Source organism: Ipomoea nil, unplaced genomic scaffold (genome assembly GCF_001879475.1).
Source record: "Ipomoea nil cultivar Tokyo-kokei standard unplaced genomic scaffold, Asagao_1.1 scaffold0114, whole genome shotgun sequence".
NCBI lineage: Eukaryota > Viridiplantae > Streptophyta > Magnoliopsida > Solanales > Convolvulaceae > Ipomoea > Ipomoea nil.
In genome coordinates this window covers 1,399,063-1,407,269 of record NW_017616542.1, presented here as the reverse complement: position 1 = coordinate 1,407,269, position 8,207 = coordinate 1,399,063, and positions in this window count along the sequence as shown.

Genomic DNA, 8,207 nt, shown 5'->3' with positions numbered 1-8,207 from the left:
GGCCCACCGATTGTGCGCACCAACGGTGTGTAGGTCGTAAGTCCCCCCTTGTAAAGGGGATCACGGTCCACCGACTGGGCGCATCAGCGGTGTGTCGGATCGTGGTCCGACGTTGAGTTCGTCAGCGGTTCTCCAAGGGTTGGTTGTGATCAACTCCCCTCGTACTGCGGTACTGAGGTAGGGTGCTGCGGGGCAGTGTTAATGCTATAGGCATTAACCCTCATGTTCGGGGCATGCGATTGGTCCCGTGGCGCCATCGATGATTGTGTGCTATGAATGATGATTGGATGACGATGTGGATTGGAATTGAGAAGTGGCTTGTGACCGTAAATGCGTATTCCTTATGATGTTGTTATTATTGTCTGATATGCTTATCCCTATCTGTCGAGTCTATTCCGGTTTTGCTTCAAAATGGTTTTTCCTATATCTATACATATACCTATATTGTATTTTAACGCATTGGAGTGGGTTACCAGCATCTCTCGCTGAATAGATATATTTGGCTTTCAGGCACAGAGGAGTAGGCACTGGAGCGCACTAGAGACTTGGAGCGTAGAGTAGATAGTTTCCCTTTCGGCCTGCGTGCCATGCTTATGTATTTACATTATTGAGGATATTAGTTAGTTAGCCTGTGCACCTGAGTTCTCTAACTCAGGTGTGGCATAGCTGTAACACCCCGTGTTACGGCCTTCAATCCCGGATTAGTTATTTAATTAATCCCGTTAATAATAATTAAATATGATTTAATTCGGTTAGGTTTCCCTTTAATTAATTAATAAGGCCCACCACGAACCGTGGACCCTTGCCTAAATTAGAGCCTTAAGCCTATTAGGAATAAAGAAAGTGAACCTTTTACTATTCAGATTCTGATTAGGAATCCTAGACCTAGTTATCTATTAGGAATAAAGGAAGTAGGTCTATTACTATTCAGAGTATGATTAGGATTCTCTTTAATTAATTAATATGGTCCAATATGGACCATGGAACCCAATCCTTAGTCCCAAAAGAAATAGAATTAGCAAGCCTATAATATTAGTTCCTAGTCAGGACTCCTAAATATATAAATAGGGGACTTAAGAGGCACCTAGAACCGCTCCAACAAGATTAACGCCCCACCACCCCAAAAGAGCTCCAAGAATCCCCTTAGAAGAAATCAAGAAAGCAAGAAAGCTTAAAGAAAGACCCTTCATATCCAAGGAATTAATTAAGGCTAAGAGGTAACCCATGTCTCAACAAAACCTATTTTCATAGTTATGATTCCCCCTTAGGGTTTCCCCATATTATTGTGTATTAATGACTTGTGATGATTATTATTGATGATTGATGTGATGATCCCATGGGGGATCTTGATAATCTTGATATTGGGAGATTCTTGATAATTATGATGTTCTTGATGATTATATGGAGTTCTTGATGATTATGTGTTGTTCTTGATAATTGTGTGATGCCCTTGATGCTTATCTGTTATTCTTACCGAATCTTGCAATTAGAAGGCGAATCGTATTCTTGTTGATATAAAAGTGATTAGAACCCTAGGTTGTATCGTATGATATTATTCTTGGATTATCGGGTGGGGTAATCGCATGTTTGGGTGTTGATTATGTTTAGAAAAGCATGATAGGTTATGTGCCGTTCGTTTCTCGTATTTGATCCGTTAATTGGTTATGTAAAGTGTCTAAGCATGGTTTCGGGTTCCACAATGATTCCCGGGGCGAAATTGTGTGATAAGAGTCAGTGGGGGGTAGGGGACCCGCCACCTACCCACGGCCGGAATGGTGATCCCGGAAGCGGGCAGCCGACGGGCGGGCAGCTGCCCGCCGGCGACCCGCTGCCCGGAATAGTGAATCCGGCGGGCAGCCGGCGGGTGGCCCCCCACCCACCGGCTACCCGCTGGAATTTTCCCCATCTTGGGTTCCCGGCTTCCCCGTTTGATGTTTCCCCGTCCCCCGTGGTGTCCCAACGGACTCCGTTTATCGTGCCTATGTCTAGTTTGATATTTCGGGTACCGTTCGTAGGCTTATGAGCCTATTATATTGCATGCTAGTTGAATTGGTATCCCGTTGACCTAGGTGGAAGAAGTGTGAACCCCTTAGGACTATTCTTAGTATGTGATGGATCACGCATAGGTTTTGTTATACGTTTTCTCCGCCTTCCCAATGTGTTAATGTGGGTTGCATGTACTTGCTATGTGTTATGTGTGCATGTAACCCCGAGTTGGTTAAGATCAATCGGGCTATACGGGCAGTCGGGTGGGCTGAGAACCATACCGGCTGTTAACCAGGCTGGTAGAGACCGGTCAGGTATATAAATATTATATAGGACTAAGTTCCACTATACGGGCAGTCAGATGGGCTGAGAACCATACCGGCTGTTAACCAGGCTGGTAGAGACCGGTCAGGTATATAAATATTATATAGGACAAAGGTCCACTATACGGACAGTTGAATGGGCTGAGAACCATCCCAACTGTTAACCAGGCTGGTAAAGACCGGTCAGGTATATAAAGATTATGTAGGACAAAGGTCCATCAGTCGGTTGCGATCGGCTCCTCCGTAATGTGAGACGGGGCAGGGTGCTGTGTGGCCGTGTCAGAGCTATATGCACTGACCCTCATGTATGGCCATGCGATTGGTCCTGTGGCGCCAACAAAGTGTGCTATGTGATGAGATATGGATGAGCTGTGATTATGAGTACCTTAGGGGATGTGACTATGGGATTTATGCTGGGGATTGTTTATGTTGGGTTATGTTTATTAATTGTGCTCAGCTTTATCTGCCTTGCTTGTTGTGGATTGTATACGCTTGTTATAACTGTTGCTTGTGTTTAACCTTATCTGTCGAGTCATTCCCGGATTTAAAAGCTAGAGTTCGTAGGATATATCTTCATGCTCAAAATGGTTTTCGTATATCTATATATATCTCTATATGTATTGTATTTCAACGCGTTGGAGTGGGTTACCAGCATCTCTCGGTGAACAGATATATTTGGCTTTCAGGCACAGAAGAATAAGTCACTGGAGCGCGCTAGAACTTGGAACGTAGAAGTAGATAGTTTCCCTTTCGGCCTGTGTGCCATGCTTATGCCTTTACATTATTGAGGATATTAGTTAGTTAGCCTGTGCACCTGAGTTCTCTAGCTCAGGTGTGGCATAGCACCCCATACTCTTGTATTATGTTTTGGGATTTAATGAGGTTTCACCTTTATTTTATAAGTTTTAAATGTCTTGAAAATCTGGGGTGTTACAGTTGGTATCAGAGCCTAAGTTTGACCCTAGGCTAAAACTCTTAAGACCGGACTTTAGGACATTAGGCTTGAACTCTAGGTATTTAGGAACATAGGACTCAGGAATCTTAGGACGCGCGGTGAGATTCTGAAACCTACACATAACCTCCCCTCACTTTATCCCTCACTAATTTAAAGAACTCCCATTCGCTTACCACACCAAGGTAAGGGTACAACACATCAACGCATCATTATAATAAATATTGGCCCAGAGAACCAGCAGCACAGCGCCAACGAGAAGTTAGTCAAGGACCCCACATCCCTCGAAGAATGGATCCAAACCTTAGAGAAAATCCTCGGGTTAGTGGAATGCCCAGAAGAACGTCGCGTAGAGATAACCTCATTCTACTTCGGATACGAGGCCGATCTCTTACCAACAATAACCAGGGTTCGACTGGGAAAGCCCCAAAACACGACTACGAGAACGATTCTATCCAACACACGTAAAAACATCCATATACAAAGAGTTCCCCCCCCCCCCCCCCCCCATTTGAAACAAGGGACAGCTACCGTCATGGAGTACTATAAACGATTCCTCGAACTAGCACGCTTCGCGCTAGAACTAGTTCCCACCGAGATAACCAAAATGGAAAGATTCGTATCGGGCCTCAACTTCGAAGCCCGAGAAGCACTAGTGGTAAGCAGACCTCGGACCCTCAACGAGGCTTACTCCAGTGCAGCAAATCTCTATCGAATCCAACTACTCCAACGTGGGGTTCAGGAACAGATACGAAAGAGAAACACCGGAGGTGGAGCACCACCTGTAAAAGAACGAGAAACGACACCAACACAAGACCGAGTAACCTAGCCAGCCAAAGGTCACCCCTAGGGAACAACGAAGCTAACGCAAGGAGCTTCCCTTGCCCGGAATGCAACAAAAGCCATAAAAGTAAAAACTGCATGGGCAATCCCTGACGCTGCTTCAACTGCGGAGAGGAAGGACACAAGGCCTTCCAGTGCACTCAACCCCAAAGACCACGCACCACCACCACGGGTCAACACGGGGGCACCACTCGTCAAGGAAACTACGGCACCCCCGGAAAGATATTTGTCATGAGCCGCACCCAGGCCAAAACTCGGGAACGAAAGCAACCACGAAGAAGGGAACCAAACCCTAGATGCCGAGGACCACGCAAACCCCGCGGAAGAAAACCAAGATAAGGAAGTCTGCGATGGACCGCAAACTGCGAAACCCAGAAGACCCTAATCTAAGCAAACCCCGAACCACTAACAAAACCTACACCAGTGCTGCTGACCTCTATCAAATCCAACCTCTACAACGGGGAATTCAGGAACAAACCCAAGGGAAGGAGTAACAGAAGTGGGGGACCACCTGTAAAAGGGACTGGAAACGCCAATTAAAATACAAGGATGTAAAGTAACACATAAACAGCATCCTTCCTCAACCTGTAATGCGAATTGTCGAAAAGGACTCGACATGGCAAGAAGAGGCGACAGACGCGTGGAAAGTACCACACAACTAAAGCTCCCCAGCAATCAAGGTCGTACCTTGGAACAAAGACCTCGATGGTTTTAAGACACCGTAAGAAGTACATGAGACACACAAAATCGCCAAAACGCCATGCGACGTCAAAGGCAGTCAATCAATGCATTCCAAGGAAGAGAAATGCATCACCCAGCACTTGGTCACCAAAGGACTGATCAAAGAACAAGCGACAAGCCAAACTCCAAGAAAAAAAAAAACAAGAAGGCTTATCATTAATCAAGCAAAGCAAAGACAAAGTTGGCTTATAACCAACCACCCGGTGAAGACGATGAGGTTGCGAGTTGGAAACCGGACCCAACCTACTGAGCAAAAAGAACATGCGAGAGTCTTGACTCATCTATAACTCGTACCTAAGGATCAATAAAACTATACGATGGGCCACCCTATGTATTCAAGTCCCTTCTATTGTGCACATGGACATGGGGCTTGTCGGGACTTGAATCTGTGCATTCTTGGGATTTTTCCCGAAGGAATTCACTTTTCCTAGTCACCTTCCCGCGGGTCCCCAACGGGACCTTGATGGGACCCTGACGGGTCCTTGACGGGACCTTGGCGGGACCTTGACGGGTCCCTGACAGGAGCTTGGCAGGCGGACGACCGCCCACCTCGCGCCCACTGGTACAATGTGCTGATTCCTTAACTCCTCGTTTTATTAATTCATGGCGCACTTGTGTGCCTCGGGCGATGAATGCGAGTCTTGAGAAGGAATCATGGGTTGTCCAAACATGGTGACCTCGGTAAAAGACCTTGACCCGCGAAACACCATCGGAAGAGCACAACCAATTGCATTACACAGGGAATCATCGTTGGACTCTACGATGCAACCGACTAGGAGTGATTGACGAGAAGGATTGTGGAAACCAAGGAGGCGAGTTGGGAACTCGTGCTGAGGACTCACAAGGGCCTTAAAGTCAAAACACTAAGGATAAACCGGGACTCCATCAAACCATGGATATCGTTCAAGTAAATCAGAGGGCTCCTTACAAGTTGTATGAAATCAAGAATGACGTTGTCCGTGGCGCTAAGGAAAAAGTAAAGAGCACATTTGTGCCAAGGCCTCAAGGGTTATCAAGGACCAACAAGGAAATAAGATGACTCGTAAAGTCACCGAGACATTCCGCAACAAGATTGGGTAACCAACCGCACTTCAAGAAGAAGAGGAGCACGCAAAGGCACCTTCATCATTAAAAGTAATGCAAAAGGGCACCGTAAACCGAACCCCAGGGAAGACATGAAGTCTTACTAAGAATTTCATTCGCTAAAAAGAAGATGAAATTCAATAGGGGGAGAAAGTCAAACCCAAAGTTTATTGATTCCCAAGAGACTTTGGGAAGAAGTTGGAAGTGCGCCCTAAAAAGATTGGCTTGGTTGACCAAGCTTGGTCAAGACCTTGGGCGCATTAAGGAAGCACGTGTTGAATCATCACGGGATTCATCACAAGAAATCTTTCAAAAAACCGTAAGAATGGATGAGACCCTAGCATGGAAAGGAAATATCAACGGAAATCTTGGAGCCGAGCAGGGCCAAAACTAAAGAAAAAGGGGTCATCAGTTCGTCTTGACGTTATAATCGGGCTTCAAACAGGAATAATCACCCAATGTCGGGAATCCTTAAACCACCCTAGCCGAATTCCATCTCTTCCCTTCAACAATCGAACCCCGTCTTATTACAAAACCCTTTCTACCTTTCAAGCCTCATTCTTGACTCCCCATTTTAATGATTCCATACAAGGTAGCAACCTCACCTCCTAATTTGCAACCGTGAAAACTTTGATCCTAATTCCTAAACTCAACTTGTCCTCAGGTTTGAAACCCGAACCGCCGCCTCTCTTTATCCTCTTAACCCAATCATTTCCAAAAACCCAGCGTACATAGATATATAATTATATATTTTCCTCGTAGAATACTTTCTCTACGTAACCACCGTACAAGTTAGACTCGTTATCCCCGTTATAATTTCTAAGCTTCGGGGACGAAGCTTCTCGTAAGGGGGGGAGAGTGTAACACCCCGTGTTACGGCCTTCAATCCCAGATTAATTATTTAATTAATCCCGTTAATAATAATTAAATATGATTTAATTCGGTTAGGTTTCCCTTTAATTAATTAATAAGGCCCACCATGAACCGTGGGCCCTTGCCTAAATTAGAGCCTTAAGCCTATTAGGAATAAAGAAAGTGAACCTTTTACTATTCAGATTCTGATTAGGAATCCTAGACCTAGTTATCTATTAGGAATAAAGGAAGTAGGTCTTTTACTATTCAGAGTATGATTAGGATTCTCTTTAATTAATTAATATGGTCCACTATGGACCATGGAACCCAATCCTTAGTCCCAAAAGGAATAGAATTAGCAAGCCTATAATATTAGTTCCTAGTCAGGACTCCTAAAGAGGCACCTAGAACCGCTCCCACAAGATTAACGGCCCACCACCCCAAAAGAGCTCCAAGAATCCCCTTAGAAGAAATCAAGAAAGCAAGAAAGCTTAAAGAAAGACCCTTCATAGCCAAGGAATTAATTAAGGCTAAGAGGTAACCCATGTCTCAACAAAACCTATTTTCATAGTTATGATTCCCCCTTAGGGTTTCCCCAAATTATTGTGTATTAATGACTTGTGATGATTATTATTGATGATTGATTTGATGATCCCATGGGGGATCTTGATAATCTTGATATGGGGAGATTCTTGATAATTATGATGTTCTTGATGATTATATGGAGTTCTTGATGATTATGTGTTGTTCTTGATAATTGTGTGATGCCCTTGATGCTTATGTGTTATTCTTACCGAATCTTGCAATTAGAAGGCGAATCGTATTCTTGTTGATATAAGAGTGATTACAACCCTAGGTTGTATCGTATCATATTATTCTTAGATTATCGGGTGGGGTAATCGCATGTTTGGGTGTTGATTATGTTTAGAAAATCATGATAGGTTATGTGCCGTTCGTTTCTCGTATTTGATCCGTTAATTGTCTACGTGTTGTCGTTGATTGCGTTGTAAAGTGTCTAAGCATGGTTTCGGGTTCCACAATGGTTCCCGGGGCGAAATTGTGTGATAAGAGTCAGTGGTGATCCCGGCAGCGGGCAGCCGACGGGCGGGCAGCTGCCAGCCGGCGACCCGCTGCCCGGAATAGTGAATCCGGCGGGCAGCCGGCGGGTGGCCCCCCACCCACCGGCTACCCGCTGGAATTTTCCCCATCTTGGGTTCCCGGCTTCCCCGTTTGATGTTTCCCCGTCCCCCGTGGTGACCCAACGGACTCCGTTTATCGTGCCTATGTCTAGTTTGATATTTCGGGTACCGTTCGTAGGTTTATGAGTCTATTATATTGCATGCTAGTTGAATTGGTATCCCGTTGACCTAGGTGGAAGAAGTATGAACCCCTTAGGACTATTCTTAGTATGTGATGGATCACGCATA